This window comes from Pleurodeles waltl, chromosome 10 (genome assembly GCF_031143425.1).
Source record: "Pleurodeles waltl isolate 20211129_DDA chromosome 10, aPleWal1.hap1.20221129, whole genome shotgun sequence".
NCBI lineage: Eukaryota > Metazoa > Chordata > Amphibia > Caudata > Salamandridae > Pleurodeles > Pleurodeles waltl.
The window spans coordinates 893150791-893167634 of record NC_090449.1 but is presented as its reverse complement, the minus strand read 5'-3'; the positions used below and the strand labels follow the sequence as shown (position 1 = coordinate 893167634).

The window sequence follows — 16844 nt, the reverse complement described above, 5'->3', positions numbered from 1 at the left end:
TGAATCTCAGCGACTGATGCCACGAACAGATGTACACTGGGTAAGTGACATTTTCAGTTCGATGGCATCTGTCGCTGTAGATACACATGTTCTGCATAGACTAGTAAGCAGTTATTTCCCCATAAGCGGTGGTTTAGCCTGTAGGAGTAGAAGTTGTCTGAAATAGAGTTCTTAATACAGCTTGACCTACTGTAGCTTGTTGTGCGGATAGCACATCTATACAGTAGTGTTTGGTGAATGTGTGAGGCGTAGACCATGTGGCTGCCTTACATATTTCATGCATTGGGATGTTTCCTAAAAAGGCCATTGAAGCACCTTTTTTCCTTGTTGAATGTGCCCTGGGAGTAATGGGCAGTTGTCTTTTTGCTTTAAGGTAGCAGATTTGGATGCATTTAACTATCCATCTGGCTATACCTTGTTTTGATATTGGGTTACCTGCATGAGGTTTTTGGAATGCAATAAATAGCTGTTTAGTCTTTCTGATGTTCTTTGTTCTGTCAATGTAGTACATTAATGCTCTTTTGACATCTAATGTATGTAGTGCTCTTTCAGCCACAGAATCTGGCTGTGGGAAAAAGACTGGTAGTTCTACCGTTTGATTTAGATGGAACGGTGAAATAACTTTTGGTAAAAATTTTGGATTAGGTCGTAGGACGACCTTATTTTTATGTATTTGTATAAAAGGTTCTTGTGTTGTGAACGCTTGAATTTCACTTACTCTTCTTAAAGATGTAATGGCGATGAGAAAGGCAACTTTCCAGGTTAGGAATTGTATTCCGCAAGAGTGCATGGGTTCGAAAGGTGGGCCCATGAGTCTTGTTAGGACCACGTTTAGGTTCCATGAAGGAACAGGTGGTGTTCTTGGTGGTATAATTCTTTTAAGACCTTCTATGAATGCTTTGATGACTGGTATCCTATACAAGGAAGTTGAATAGGTAGTCTGCAGGTATGCAGATATTGCTGCAAGGTGTATTTTAATAGAAGAGAAGGCTAGCTTTGCTTTTTGTAAATGGAGCAAGTAATTTACTATATGTTTTGGAGTTGCGTCTAGTGGTTGTATCTGATTATGATGGCAGTAACAAACAAATCTTTTCCACTTACTTGCGTAGCAGTGTCTAGTGGATGGCCTTCTGGCCTGCTTTATGACTTCCATACACTCTTGGCTAAGTTGTAAGTGTCCGAATTCTAGGATTTCAGGAGCCAGATTGCTAGATTCAGCGATGCTGGATCTGGGTGTCTGATCTGTTGGTTGTGTTGCGTTAACAGATCTGGTTTGTTGGGCAGTTTGATGTGGGGTACTACAGAAAGATCTAGCAGTGTTGTGTACCAGGGTTGTCTTGCCCACGTTGGTGCTATTAAAATGAGTTTGAGTTTGTTTTGACTCAATTTGTTTACTAGATAAGGAAGGAGAGGGAGAGGAGGAAAAGCGTAAGCAAATATTCCTGACCAGTTCATCCATAGGGCATTGCCTTGGGATTGCTTGTGTGGGTATCTGGACGCGAAGTTTTGGCATTTTGCGTTCTCTTTTGTTGCAAATAAGTCTATTTGAGGTGTTCCCCAGAGTGTGAAGTAGGTGTTCAGAATTTGTGGGTGGATTTCCCATTCGTGGACTTGCTGGTGATCTCGAGAGATTGTCTGCCAGTTGATTCTGGATCCCTGGAATAAACTGTGCTATTAGGCGAATTTGATGGTGGATTGCCCACTTCCATATGTTTTGAGCTAATAAGCTTAACTGCGTTGAATGTGTTCCTCCTTGTTTGTTTAGATAATACATCGTTGTCATGTTGTCTGTTTTGACAAGGATGTATTTGTGGGTTATGATTGGTTGGAAAGCTTTTAGTGCTTGAAAAACTGCTAATAATTCTAGATGATTTATATGCAGTTTTGTTTGATGTATGTTCCATTGTCCTCTTATGTTGTGTTGATTGAGATGTGCTCCCCACCCTGTCATGGAAGCATCTGTTGTTATTACGTACTGTGGCACTGGGTCTTGGAAAGGCCGCCCTTTGTTTAAATTTATACTGTTCCACCATAGAAGCGAGAGGTAAGTTTGGCGGTCTATTAACACCAGATCTAGAAGGTGACCCTGTGCTTGAGACCACTGTGAGGCTAGGCACTGTTGTAAGGGCCTCATGTGCAGTCTTGCGTTTGGGACAATGGCTATGCATGAGGACATCATGCCTAGGAGCTGTAGTATTGTTCTTGCTTGTATTGTTTGATTTGGAGACATGTGTTGAATGACTCTGTTGAAATTGTGAATTCTTTGTGGAGTTGGCGTTGCTACTCCTTTTGTCGTGTCTAATATGGCTCCTAGATATTGCTGTACTTTGCTTGGCTGAATGTTGGATTTTGCAAAGTTGACGGTGAACCCTAGTTTGTAGAGGGTTTGTATGACTTCATTTGTGTGGTTTGAGCATTGTGTGAGCGAACTGGTTTTGATTAGCCAGTCATCTAGATACGGGAATACATGTATTTGCTGCCTTCTGATGTGTGCAGCGACTACTGCTAGGCATTTTGTGAATACTCTGGGAGCGGTTGTTAAACCAAAAGGCAATACTTTGAATTGGTAATGTATTCCTTTGAATACAAACCTTAGATATTTTCTGTGTGATTGATGTATTGGTATATGGAAATATGCGTCTTTGAGGTCTAGGGTTGTCATGTAGTTGTGTTTTTTGAGCAATGGTAACACTTCTTGTAGTGTGACCATGTGAAAATGGTCTGATTTGATGAATGTGTTTACTACTCTGAGGTCTAGAATTGGTCTCAGTGTTTTGTCCTTTTTTGGTATCAAGAAGTACAGAGAATAAACTCCTGTGTTTATTTGTGTGCTTGGTACTAATTCTATTGCATTTTTTTGCAGTAGTGCTTGAACTTCTATCTCTAGAAGCTGTGAATGGTGTTTTGATAAATTTTGTGATTTTGGTGGTATGTCTGGAGGGAATTGCAGGAATTCTATGCAATAACCATGTTGGATAATTGCTAGGACCCATGTGTCTGTAGTTATTTCCTCCCATGCTTCGTAATATTGACCTATCCTTCCCCCCACTGGTGTTGTGTGGGGGGGGGTGAGTGACGTGTGAGTCACTGCTTGTTGGTAGTGGTTTTGGGGCTTTGAAATCTTCCTCTATTTCTAGGGAATTGCCCTCCTCTATACTGGCCCCGAAAGCCTCCCCTGTACTGTCCCTGGTAGGTGGACGGTGCGGACTGTGAGGTACTAGCTTGTGTGGCCTGACCCCGAAACCCTCCTCTAAAAGGTGTTTTGCGGAAGGTGGTATAAGATCCTCTGCTCTGCGGGGAGTAGAGTGCGCCCATGGCCTTGGCAGTGTCAGTGTCCTTTTTGAGCTTTTCTATGGCTGTGTCGACCTCCGGACCGAACAGAAGTTTTTCGTTTACTGGCATGTTAAGTACTGCCTGCTGAATTTCTGGCTTGAATCCAGACGTTCCGAGCCATGCGTGCCTACGGATGGTAACCGACGTATTAATGGTCCTTGCGGCTGTGTCTGCTGCATCCATAGAGGAGCGTATTTGATTGTTGGAAATGTTTTGACCCTCCTCAACAACCTGTTTTGCTCTTTTTTGTAGATCTTTTGGGAGATGTTCAATGAGATGCTGCATCTCATCCCAGTGGGCTCTGTCGTATCGCGCTAGCAGCGCTTGTGAGTTTGCGATGCGCCACTGGTTTGCTGCTTGGACAGCGACCCTCTTCCCGGCTGCATCGAACTTTCTGCTTTCTTTATCTGGGGGAGGTGCATCCCCAGAAGTGTGTGAATTTGCCCGTTTTCTGGCAGCCCCTACCACCACAGAATCTGGTGGCAGCTGAGAGGTGATGAATACAGGGTCCGTAGGAGGCGCCTTATACTTTTTGTCCACTCTAGGCGTTACTGCCCTACTTTTAACTGGCTCCTTGAAGATCTCCTTTGCATGGCGTAGCATGCCTGGGAGCATAGGCAGGCTTTGGTAGGAGCTGTGGGTGGAGGAGAGGGTGTTAAATAAAAAGTCATCCTCTACTTGTTCAGAGTGTAGTTCCACATTATGGAACTGTGCTGCTCTAGCCACCACTTGTGAATAGGCTGTGCTGTCCTCAGGTGGTGATGGCCTAGTTGGGTATGTGTCTGGGCTGTTATCAGACACTGGTGCATCGTACAAGTCCCACGCGTCTTGATCTTGGCCTTCGTGGCTCATGGCGGTGTGAGCTGGCGAATGTGACGGGGTGTAAGTTGGCGAAGCCGGAGTTACAGGTGGAGGCGAGGGAGGAGGTGTTACCTTCTTTGCTGTTTGTTGCTGAGGAGCCTCTAGTGCTATAAACTGAAGTGTTCTCTTTCTTTTGACAGGTGGAAGGGTACTGATATTCCCTGTCCCCTGCTGAATAAAGATACGCTTTTGCGTGTGATCCACTTCAGTGGATTGCAGTTCCTGTTCGAATCTGTGTTTTTTCATTTGTGAAGACATAGAATGTTCTTCAGTATAGGAGCCTGAAACTGGGTCTGTTGGTGCTTTTTTCGGCTCCGAAAACCCTGTTGTTTGTCTTTTCGGCTCCGAGGTAACCTTCCTCTTCTTTTGTGCCGAAAAATCTTGGCCTCTATGGTCTTCGGCGCCACTGTTTCGGCGTCGATCCGTGTCAACACCGAACTCTCGGTGTCGATGCTTCTCTTTAGCACTCTCTCGGTCCCGAGGAGGCTGCGTGCCGGTGTCTCGACCGGAGTCGGACGATCTCGACACTGAATGGGCCTTTTTCGGTGCCGATTGTTGGTCACCGGGAATTTGGGTTGAGCCATGGCCGGTTGGCAGTGGCGTCCCCTGGGCCTTTTTGCCTTTTTTAAGTTCTGATCTCGACGTCTTACTCACAGTTTTTGTATTGTCGAGTTCGTCGGAGTCTGAATCCTGGATGGAAAAGGATTCCTCCTGTTCCTCTTCTGTCTCGAACTGTCGATGCTCCTTTGGCGTGGACGCCATCTGCAGTCTTCTCGCTCGACGGTCGCGCAGAGTTTTTCGGGACCGGAACGCCCGACAGGCCTCACAGGATTCTTCGCTGTGCTCGGGTGACAGGCACAGGTTACAGACCGAGTGTTGGTCCGTATAAGGATATTTGTTGTGGCATTCAGGGCAGAATCGAAACGGGGTCCGTTCCATCGGCGTTGTTCTCCACGCGGTCGGGCCGACTAGGCCCCAACGGTGTGCCGAAATCTACCCCGAAGGGCACCGAAGCGCTTCGATGTTCAATGCGTCGTCGTATGTGTTTATCTCGAACCGGATCGCAACGATACCGTCGAAAATCTTCCGTTTTCAGCTATCTTTCCGTTCCGAAACTCGGAGCGACAGGAACACGTCCGAACCCGATGGCGGAAAGAAAACAATCGAAGATGGAGTCGACGCCCATGCGCAATGAGCACAGAAGGAGGAGTCACTCGGTCCCGTGACTCGAAAACACTTCTTCGAAGAAAAACAACTTGTAACACTCCGACCCAACACCAGATGGCGAGCTGTGCAGAACATGTGTATCTACAGCGACAGATGCCATCGAACAACTATTTTTACTAAATTTTACAGAAAGGAAACCAGGATTAATATCCCTTCAATTATTGGACTCTCTTCGTAAATGTGTGGCCATACTGAGTTTTACTGACTGTACAGTGAGAAATAGGAAATATTTAATAATAGATTAAAGTAGGCCTGGTGGGGGGATTGGCCAAGGAACATGGCCGACGGGACACGCTTCTAGTGCGCTCCCGTCCTCGGCGAAATCCTGCCGTGATCCTGCGGCGCCCCCGGGCTGGGAGAGCCGATCTCTTGGATCGGGTCGATGGTTGGTGGGCTACAGCATCTCGGGAACTCCTTTTCCAGGGTCCGACGATGCGGAGGCGGTACCCACGCGATCTTGCCGGGCCGCGACGGAGCTGTTTGGGCCGTGCGGCCCCTTACCTGTATTGGGAGTGCCCTGAGTAGTCGTGGGGGGAGAGGCAGCTGGAGAGGTGTGGATGCCCCCCCCAAGGTATACAAGAGGCTGCACCCGCCGCCAGTGCAGGAGGGTCAGAGGGCCCGTGGCTGGGGGGGCAGCCTATTGGTGGTGGCGGCGCCTTAGGGATCGGGGCCCGGACGAGAGGCCTGCTTTCTGGGCTTGCTTCCGGGCTGGCCTGTGGGCCGAGAGGCTTGTCGTGCCGCTGAGCCTGCTGGACTCTGGTGGCTGCGGGCTCAGGGGACAGCTTTACGAGCTGGGAGGTGTGCTGCTGTGTCCCCCTGAGGCCCTGGTGTGACGGGCTGCCATCCTGGGCATCTGGGCTTGCGGAACTACGTTGATGGGTGGCGAGTTTCGTGGAGAGAACGCCTGGAGGTATTCTTTAACAACCTAGCTGTTTCTTCACTCTTCATGGCCTCCAGTGTGCTGTGGTCCCTGCACTGACCTTGCTGGTGCGTGTTGCCTATTTGCTTCGCATCTGCTGGTGAGACTGGCGGCCATCTGATCTTCCTGCCTGGCTGGACACGGAATTCTTAAGGAGTGGAGTACTGCAACAACTGTTTTTGGGGTGCTTTGTTGTGTGGACTCGGCCAGTGCATTTGGGCCCTGTGTGGAGTTACATGGGGCGCCACAAACGGGCGGATGCTTCACAGGGCAACACTATGGAACAGTATACTACCCGTGTGGCTCTCCCGTAGCGGACAACGGGATTGAAGGTGAGTGGAGATGCAGCAGGTGCGCCTCTGAGTGCTGGTGAGCCATCGCGAGTGGAGCTACTTGCGGCCATTCAGGGTTCCCGGGTGCCACTGAAGGGCAAAATTGAGACAGTCGCGGTGGAGGTCAATCTGCTGAGAGTGGACCTTTGGAAGGTGTTCGATAAGGTGAAGGAGGCGGAGGGTTCTATTGCGGAGCTAAGGTACAAGGTGGGGACACTGCGACGCAACTGGCGCAAGCCACATCTACTGTGGGATGGCTGGAGGCGAGGCTGGAGGACGCGGAAGGGAAGTCACGGCGGAACAATGTCAGGTTGCTGGACTTTACGGAGCGTGCAGAGGGGTCTGCTGTGTAATCCTTTGTGGAGAACTGGATCAAGGACGTGTTGCAGCTGACAGGGCTATCCAGAGTTTTTGGGGTGGAGCGTGCTCATCGGGCCCTTGTTGCGCCTCCGCGGCATGGTGCGCCTCCTAGGGCCATTATTGCACGCTTGCTTAACTATAAGGACCTGGACTGTATCCTGCGCACTGCATGGGACTCGGATAAGGCGATATACGAGAACTGCAAGATCTCAATTTATCCTGATTACACTAATAAGGTGCAGAACTCTCGTAAAGGATTCGTGGAGGTCAAGGCGAAGCTCCGAGCCATGAACATCAGATACATGCTCCTGTATCTGGCCTAATTGAAGGTTTTGTTGGGTGGCAAATCACACTTTTTTGAGCGACCTGAGGAGGTGTGGCGTTGACTGGAGATGTGGGACAAGGTGGCCCCTGGTAGACCAGAGGGATCTGGAGGCACCGCTCGATGGGCCTCTAGCTTGGAAAGCCCAGACTGGAGATCACATGGTTCAGGGCGGTTGGCAGAGTCTTGCCACAGGGTTGAGATACAGCAAGATGGAACAATGGCGGTGGTGACTGCAGACTCGGATGGGGGCACAGCTTCGGAGCGGAACTTGGAGGCGGGTGAGGGTGCCGAGATTACCTGACTGCTGTTCTTGCTGTGTGCTGTTTGTTGTTGATCCTGGGGAAATGATGTGGGCCTGAACCGGGCCTGGTCCTCCGGGGCACTATTGGTGCTTTAGTTCTCAGGTTCGGGGGGGGTACAGGATATATCGTGATCTGGTGTGGGCTCACTCCACAGTTGTGGTAGGCCATTTGTTGTGGTAGGGTGGGGTTTAGGCTGCGGTCCTGGCAGCATTCACGGACTGGACTTACAGTATGGTCTATTTTGGTTGTTTTACTGTTTTTCCGGGGTGGGTTGGGGGTGGTGGGGGGTATGTTTATGTTCATGTTTACAGTTTATTCAACAGTGTGGGTATTAGAAGGGGTGTGCAGGTTGTCCTTCTCAGTGTCGTCATGGTGGGGTAATGCACAGTGGGTTGTGTCCTGTGGGTGGTTGCATCCTTCCCTACTGACATGGGTCGTCTTATTAATATGCTGACATGGAATGTCCGGGGCTTGAAAAGTTATACAAAACGCTATAGGGTGCACTCTTTCCTTCGTAGGCACAAGGTTCATATTGCTTGTCTTCAGGAGACTCATATGACAGATGATGAAGCGCATAAATTGGCTAAGAAGTGTCAACACCAGGACAGTGCGTGCTCTACGGGCGACGTAATGCAATAAACTAACTCTTGTGAAATGTAATAATTCATGCATTATGTATTAATGCAGTATGTTAACCTTTTGCATTGCAGAGATTCATGTTGAAACATCATTAATGATGTTTGCTATGTATTGCTCATTTTGAAGGCTTTGCTGCAGTATTACAAGTAGTGGTTAGGGTGTGGTCCCTATTCTAAGCCTTTCTAGAATCCCTTTCTGCAGCCTGGCTGGGTGTGGCACGTGGGCGGGGCCTGGGTCTATTTAAGGGACCCAGCCCAGATCCACATGCTCACTATTCAAAGGTCCCGGTACAGAGCAGCAGCATTTTCTTGAGCTCCTGTTCCGAAGGCCTACCTAGGATTTCCAGGCCCAGTCTTAATTTCCTTGGTGATCTTCAAGCAGGGCGGTAAGGTGGAGGTCGGGTTAGGCCCCCAACTCCATTTTCAGAAATACTCGAGTTTTGGGCCTTTTGGTTACATCGCATGTGCAATGGTTTTCTTGGCATTTAACTCCTGTAGTTCGGATTGGCTGTGTGCGTGATCGTATCTTGGCATTTAACTCTTGATGGTTGAATCGGCAACAGAGTGCTCGATTCATTCATTCTTGGCATTTATCTCATGCAGTTCGGATCGGCAGTGTGCGCGATCGTATCTTGGCATTTAATTCTTGATGGTTGAATCGGCAATAGTGTGCTCAGTTCATTCTTGGCACTTAACTTTCACAGTTGAGAACGGCAGTGTGCGTGATTGTATTCTGGCATTTAAACCTTGATGGTTGATTCGGCAACAGTGTGCACGATTCATTCTTGGCCTTTAACTTTCACAGTTCGGATCGGCAGAGTGCGCAATCGTATCCTGGCATTTAAACCTTGGTGGTTGAATCGGCAGCGGTGTGCGCAATTCATTGTTGGCATTTAACTTTCACAGTTCGGATCGGCAGAGTGCGCGATCGTATTTTGACATTTGGATCCTGATGGTTGAATCAATGACAGAGTGTGAAAGTCATTCTTAGCATTTAACCCTTGTGCTTCATATCGGCGGAAAGTGCAATCAATTCTAGACATTGAAATCTTGATGCACATTTTTGATATTTAAAGTGTATAATAAGTTGTAAGCAATTGAATCTTCAAGATCTAGACAAAGTGTATCTTTGCAGTATCATTCATGAGCTTATCACAGTTTATTCCAAAAAAACAATGTGTTCATGGATTCCTGTTATAATGTGCCTTTGCAGTGTCATTCATGAACCTCACACAGATTATTCCTGAAAACTAATATGTTTATTGATCACTTTTATTAAGTAGTTTCTATTCAAAGTATAACTTGATTTAGTTCAAGGTTCTGAGCCTCAGATTGTATTCAAAAGAAACTCTCATATGAAAGTTTGCAAAGTCCTTGTTTATTTTCCAGGTACTCACAGCTAATAAGGTTATTATGTATGAAGGCTCTTGATCATTCATGTTATCAGTCCATAGCTTATGAAAGTCAAAGTGCATAATCTGATTATTGTGTTCTTAACTTTTATTCCACAGATCTCCTTCCACGCTGTTCCCAACCTAAAATCCCTTCCCCCACTTGGCCATTCTTTAACTCTGTGCTATAACGGCTAGTAGAGTTTGGAGCTTCCAAGAGGTGGACATATTGGGAACAGGCGCAAACCCAGAGGATCCGAACTCCCTGAGTGGCAGGGACAGATGTTTTCGTCCTCCTTTTCTTCCTATGCACGAGGGGTATCTGTGTGGGTGGCCCCCGGGGTTCCCTTTACCCATGCGTACAGTGAGGTGGATGTGGAGGGTCGCTATGTTCTGGTGGAGGGCATGTTGGATCCTTAATATATATACTTCCAACACCGATGATTCTGTCTTCTACTCTAGAACACCGGAGATCTTGGGGGACAGCTTGGATAAGCCCTTAGTTTGGGCGGGGGACTATAACTGTGTGATAAATGGGGGGTTGGATCGCTACCCGATGAAGTTGGGAACTAAACCCTTAATGGTACAATCTCAGAGATGTGATGGTGCATTTGGGTCTCTGGGATGGTTGGAGGGAACGACACCCGGACGGTAAGCAATACACTTGTCATTCTAGAACACATGATACTTATTCTCGACTGAACAGGTCTCTGTTGGGTGGCCGCGACGGTTCACAGGTCCTGGATGTTACTCATCTGTGTCAGTTTTTGTCAGATCACGCACCGGTTCGGCTCCAGTTGCAGTGCGGTGAGACAGTCCCCCATCGGCTTGAGGTTGCCATATGCCTACGGACTTGTTGACTGATCAGGGATGTTGAGAACGAGTAGGCACCGCCATAAAACAGTACCTGGACTTAAATTGGAACACGACTGCGTATCGCGGCTTGGAATGGAAGGCTATGAAGGCCGTCCTTCGTTGGGAATATAGAAGCATGGTGGGGGGGTGCGCAGACAGTTGGAGCAGGACCTTACGGCCCTAGAGGTGACATTGGGGAGGTACAGCGGTGGCCGCCCGAATCGAGCGCAGCCAAGCGGGAGGAGCTCAGGTTGCACAAGGAGGTGAATGCATGTTGGGACACACTAAGTAGAACACATTTGAGAGGGTATAGGCAGGGGTTGCACCGCAAAGGTGACAAGTCATGCAAACTCCTAGCATGGATTCTGAAACGGAAGGTGGAGGCTCTGCCTATAGTGGGCATAAGGAATACTGAGGGCGTACTCCTCACGGGGCGTAGGGACATTCTAAGGGAGTTGGAGTCCCAGTTTCAAAAGGTATCTAAGGCTGGCACCGTATCATCGAAAGGGGGTGTGGAGCAGTTTCTGTGGCAGCTGCAGTTGCCGAGGTTGGACCCAGACAGTAGGGACGCGCTTGAACTCCTGATCACGGTAGAAGAAGTGGGAGAGGCAGTGACAGCAATGGCAAAATCTAAATCTCCTGGTAGTGACGGTTTTCCTGTGGAGTTGTATCAGGCTTTTTCCTCCACACTTGGGGAGAAACTGTTGGAGGTGCTTGAGGAGGCGCGGGGGTGTGGTAAGTTACCAGACACCATGCGCCAAGGTACAGAGTGTTTTTTGCTTAAGCCGGGGGGGATGCTGCAGATCCATCTTCGTATCAACCGCTATCCATGTTGAACAGTGATATCAAGATACTCTCTAAGATCTTTGCCACTTGGCTTATGGGAGTGATTTGGGGCCTGGTGCACTAAGACCAATGTGGATTCATACCAGGTCGTATTACGTCCTTTAATCTAAGTTGATTGGCACATGTTCTGCATGAAAATAAGGGAATGAGTCGGAAATGGTGCAGGTGTCTCTTGATTTGGAGAAAGCGTTTGACAACGTTGAGTGGGAATATTTATTGGATGTGCTGCGGGGAATGGGTTTTGGCTCTGGCTTTTGCGCTTGGTTCGACTACTGTACACTGCCCCGACAGCTCGTGTGCATGTTGGGGGAGAGACATCTACTGACAGGGAGATCGGTAGGGGTACACAACAGGGGTGCCAGCTCTCGCCTCTCGTTTGCCCTGGCTGTGGAGCCCTTGGCAATTTGGCTTCATGAGGAGTTGGTGCAGTGGGGGACCCCGGTGGGTAGGGCCGTGCATGTAATTTCCATGTATGCAGATGATGCTTTGGTATATGTGTGGGATCCTCGGTGCCGGAGCTGCTGCAAAGAATGAAGGTATTCGGGGCTGTATCTGGTCTTAAGATCGATATGAAAAAATCACTTATGTTCCCTCTGGGGTCTCTGGTTGGGGTTCGTCTGGTCGGGCTCCCTGGGCTGGGGCTGCGCTGGGAGGTTGAGTGCTTTAGGTACCTGGGTATCTGGGGCGCTAATTCTGTGGATGTGTACAATGAAAACAATGTTGAGCGGGTGGAAGCGGGTCTGGAGCGTTTGGGTACTTTCTGGAATAAGTTGCCCCTTTCCCTTATGGGTCGGGCCTCAGTTGCAAAGATGGTGTTTTTGCCCCGGTGCCTTTATCTGGTACAGAACTCCTTGTATCCGCTACCTGCTCGGCTTTTTTGACACTTAGATAGCCTGTTCATCTCCCCAGTATGGGCGGGCAGGAGAAGTAGGGTGGCACTATCCATCCTGCAGAATAATCTAGAGGGGGGGTGCTGGCAATCCCCAACATCAGATATTATTATTATGCAGCACAGCTGCAGTGTGCCGCGAAATGGATGTCAGAGGCTGATAATTTGGAAAAGAGGTTGTATGCTGGTGTGTACAATGGACTCTCTTTGGCGCATATTGTCATGTCTGGGGGCAGATCTGATCCCGCTGCACCTTATCTGGTGAGGACTACTGCTGGGAACTGGGACCAGGTGGTTAAACAGGTGCTCCGACGGGCCCCCTTTGACAGGGAATTGAGGATATGGGATCTGTCTCCGTTTCGGGATATAGTAAGGACAATGTCGATGGAGGCCTGGCGATCGGGTGGTTGTGAGGTGGTCAGTGATCTGTACCCTAATGGTGAATTTCTTTCATTCCCTGATGCTTAGGAGCTGTACAAGTTAGGCTCTGGCCAGTTTCTGCAATATGCCAAACTTGAAAGTGTAACCCACGAAATCTGGGATGGTTTCCCAATGGCCCATAGGGCTTCCTCGGTTTTGAATGGTCTTCTTAATTGGAGCAAGGATACGCACTTGATCGATCGGTTCTATAAGGCATTACGGGAGAATCAACCGGGTGTGATTAGCGCGGGACGTAAGGCGTGCGAAGTTGATTTGAGGCTGCCTATTGAGGACGCTGATGATGCGGCCTTATCTTTGGTCCGAACGGTCTCCTGTAATCACAGGTTTAAACTTTTGCATTTCAACTTTGTCCACAGAACGTATATATCACTCCTAGTAAGCTAAATAAGATAGACCTATGTCGAGGGGCTTGTTGTCCTCGATGTGGTGAGCTTGATGCTTCATTTCTGCATATGGCTTGGTCCTGTAGTGTTGTTCTTGCATTCTGGCAGGAGGTGATGGCGGCGAGCTCCGAGGCTACGGAACTTGAATTGGAGGCCACTCCTTTGTCTTGTCTCCTGGGGGTGGTGCGCAGGCCGCAGGGTAGAGTAGTGGTCTATAGGATGGCACAGTTAGCGTTAGTATTGGCCCAGCGTAGAGTAGCGATTGGTTGGATGAGCGTGCGGACCCATGTGACTTCTGCCTGGCTGTGGGACTTGAGGGCGGTGGAGGAGCAACATATGCGCATAACCTGCAGCGATGATAGGGCACTCACTGATGTGGCTGCTTGGGGTGCACTGTTGGAACGATTCACTGATAAGGAGGACTTTGGTTCTGTGAGTAGTAATGGGGCAGCGGGGGACGGGTACACATACTCTCCCTTCTTCGCACTCGTGACGACCGAATGTGGAGTTTAGTTATCTTGACTTGATTATGCTATCTAATGTCTGGTCTCATCGGGATGTGGGATGGGTTTTTGGGGATTGAGGACGGGATCAGTGGTTCGGTTGTGTCTTCCCTGATGATACAATGCTATGTGCGCCCTTCGGGCATCATTATATGTTGGTGACATACTGCTCTGCTGCAACCTTCACTGTGTTGAATCTTTATGTTGGTTTGTAATGTTTCCATTGAAAAATAAAAACAGATTTAAAAAAAAAAAAAGTAGGCATGGTATATGCAAGAATGTACACAAACTGTTTTAGCCTGCTTTAAACATGCTCTTACTTATTTTAGGATGTGTGGAATGTTTTAACAATTGTAATCAATGTGTCTTTTATAAAATCTTTAATAGGTTATTTGACTGGCATTCTCCACCCATTAAAAAAGCAAATTACTGGGATGGCTGTGTCCAAAAGAGAGTGGAGTCTGAATATGCACTGTTTCCACATATTCCCCTGGACTATTATAGCTTTAATGTTTTTATGGCTCTGTATATAACTGTGGTACAAGCATTAGTGCAGCACATTTCTGCCATTTATATGGCCTCAGAGCATTCCAGGCTATCTCACTGCACATTTTGCAGGCTTCTCGATTCTCTTGTGGACTAGCTCCTCAGTCCCCAGGTGTCTGGTCTGTGAAAAGATTAATCTATGTTCAGAGATGAGTCCAGCTGAAGAAATCAAAAGGAATGGAGAACTGTAGAGGAAGTTAGCTGGATTATGAACAACCTTTTTCAATAGAGGGGTCAACTTTTTTTATATAACTGGCAAGTATTTGGCTACATGCCAGTAACAAAGTTAGCATGATTCTTTCCAACTTCTACTATCTGTAAGTTGAAAGGTATTGGGTAAAAGACTGAATATATTTGGCGCCTTAAGATCTTGCACATTTGTTTTTTTTTCCTTTCAGAAAGTTGTAGAAGTGCTCGTCACATTCATCATATAGGTAATTAAAAATATTTAGACCCAATCTTGGAAAAGTGACCCGCTGCTAATCTCAGACATTGGCAACTCGAGATTTAAGGTCATGAACAGGATGATTTTTAAAAAACATTAAAAGGCTCTACTGCATAAGATAGGGAAAGCTGACATTTGAATTTGTAATGCCTATCAACTCCTAAACTTGTGTGGTAGTTTAAGGAACTGGTAGCATGAGATTTCATAGAAAAACAAATTCACAGAATACCAATTCTAAGAAGCCAGTTCACCAGAAGTGAATAATCAAAAATGGCCAGACAAATGACATTTATCAATTGGTAGAAGCCAGTTCATGGAATTGCCTTTTATATACTTTTTTTCAGGTGTTAATGTCATTACACATTCCATTTCCATGTCCTATTATTTAGGGACCTAATGTTTATTTTGTTAGTGTCTGTTTCAGTTACCCCAAATCCTTTCTTATTTCATTCTACTACTTTTTTGCCCTCATTTTTTAATTCTCTCACCACTGCCCTCTTCTCCTTCCTCACCTACCCTTGTTGCTTATGTGCAGGACCACACTACTCTGTACACTCCTTTAATATTTAAATAAAATCCCTTAATCAGGAATCCTTTCATGGTCCACAATTTATTTGTGTTTGTTTTTATAATGTATGCTTATATAAGTGTTCTGAGGTTCTGGTTGGAACTATTTTCAACCAAGCTCAATTTCTAATAATTTATTGTCTCAACAGATTTCGGTTCATCTAGGCTCTTAAAAATTGTTTTCTATTGTTTTGTTGTCTATGTATTTACAAACAACATAAACTATCGATGAGGAAAATTGCTTCAAATACTTTTTTATACAGCAGGGATGATCTGCTGACTAACTTCATAAGTTGTAGAACTTACATCAACTCAGAACTGAACTCATGAGCTTTAAACTGTAACACAATTACCTAGCAATGGCACACTTTTTAGCAGCGCCCGCTGCGAGTTGCAGATTACAGCTTTAGATGTGTGTTTATACTAGGTATCATGAGAGATTTTGAAAGGATCTGTCACATACAAAATATGGTCTAGCTCAATGGTAAAAAACGTCTTTAAAAAGTATGTTAGGGTGATTTAGTAATTGGATAAAAGGGAAAAGGCTGTGGGAGGTCTACAGGCCAGTAGACCAGTCACAGGCTTTGAGAAATAGGTAATTACAAAGGATGATGGCAAACTGTTGCTTTCTGAAATCTACAAATTTTCCACACATAGTTTGCCACTCGAGAAAAATCCAGCAGAAAGAACATGGCAAGAAAAACTACCACACAATAAAGGGTCAGCATATTCTTTAGAATACAAATATAAGCCACAAATGCTCCAGGTAGGAAAGCAATGACAAAGTCAAATTTGTACTGCATGAATTAATGATTGGAACCCCTCAAAATCAGCAGACTACTGGAGGAATTGTAGTGGTACAGGCACTGAACTGCATGTCCAAGTTAAAAAGGTACTGGCAAGAAGTGCTAGCAGACATAAATATGATATTCAACAGTGACACCCCACAATTTCCAACATACACAATCCTAGGTCTGTTGACAGCCATACTTGCTGCAATCTTAGACAGGAAAAGCCATTTCACTTACTCTATGCAGAGCTAGATAAGTTAGCACCACATTTGTGGAGACTAGCCTGGTGTGGGAACACCGGAGGTGGATGCTTAAAATCTTGGAGTTGTTAATTATGGAGAGGATCTCACATGCACTACATAAGAAAGTAATTCAGTTTGAAGAGGCGTGGAGACCCTACATCACATTCCTGGCTTAGGAATTCCGAGGTTGTGTTGTCCTTGCTGGGACCAACGGTCCCCCCACCCCTTTTTTGCCTTTATCACCCTTCCATCCCAGGCCCAACACCCAATCCACCCCAGTCCTATGAAAGGAACCAATATCACCAGACGTTATGTGTTACTCTAATGATGTAAGTGTGATGTAATTACAAGTTTTAGCCTACGTATCCTCTGTGATGCAACCACAGTTATATTCTTGAAAACCAACAAAATGATTAGATACAAAATACTGAAAACATGCAAATGTTTAAAAGCTGCAAAGCTGGAAAACATAAACTACTACAAAGAGGTAACAGCAAGTAGTACGCCTATGTGCAACAGCAAAGGCACTAAAGCCAAAGATATTTCAATACAAAGGGAAGTGTGGGTAAAAGGTATTCTGATTTTGTGATACAACCTCTGGGGCAGGCTTCTCCACCTAGTATCTTGTGATTTCTCCTGCTCCATGTA

General features: G+C 46.7%; 1 protein-coding gene across 5 annotated transcripts in view; it reads right to left on the bottom strand.

Moving 5' to 3' along the window:
- The window catches only part of ANKIB1 (ankyrin repeat and IBR domain containing 1), a 379415-nt gene that overhangs the window by 192299 nt on the left and 170272 nt on the right, over nt 1-16844 (bottom strand). The window lies entirely within an intron of this gene.